Source organism: Vombatus ursinus, unplaced genomic scaffold (assembly GCF_900497805.2).
Source record: "Vombatus ursinus unplaced genomic scaffold, bare-nosed wombat genome assembly UNPS02015024.1, whole genome shotgun sequence".
Taxonomy (NCBI): Eukaryota; Metazoa; Chordata; class Mammalia; order Diprotodontia; family Vombatidae; genus Vombatus; species Vombatus ursinus.
In genome coordinates, this window is record NW_020954802.1 from 1139781 (window position 1) to 1140167 (window position 387).

Sequence of the window (387 nt, forward strand, 5' to 3'; positions counted from 1 at the left end):
TCCTCTCCTCTCCACTCACCTCACTTCTCCTCTTTTCTCTTCTCTTCTCTCCCCTCCCTTCACTGCTCCCTCCCCTCATCCACTCCCTTCCCCCTCCCCTTCCCTCCCCTCCACTTCTCCTCTCTTCTCTTCTCCTCTTCTCTTCTATTCCCTTCCCTTCCCTTTGCTTCTCTTCTCTCCTCTCCCCTCCCCTCCCTTCTCCTTTCCTCTCCTCTCTTCTCTCCTCTCCCCTCCCCTTCCCTCCCTTCTTCTCCCTTCTCTTCTCTCCTCTCTTCTCCCCTCCCCTCCCTTCTCCTTTCCTCTCCTCTCCACTCACCTCACTTCTCCTCTTTTCTCTTCTCTTCTCTCCCCTCCCTTCACTGCTCCCTCCCCTCCTCCCCTCCCTTC

General features: G+C 56.8%; 1 protein-coding gene across 2 annotated transcripts in view; it reads left to right on the forward strand.

Moving 5' to 3' along the window:
- Window positions 1-387, forward strand: part of TKTL1 (transketolase like 1) — a 36504-nt gene that overhangs the window by 25014 nt on the left and 11103 nt on the right. The window lies entirely within an intron of this gene.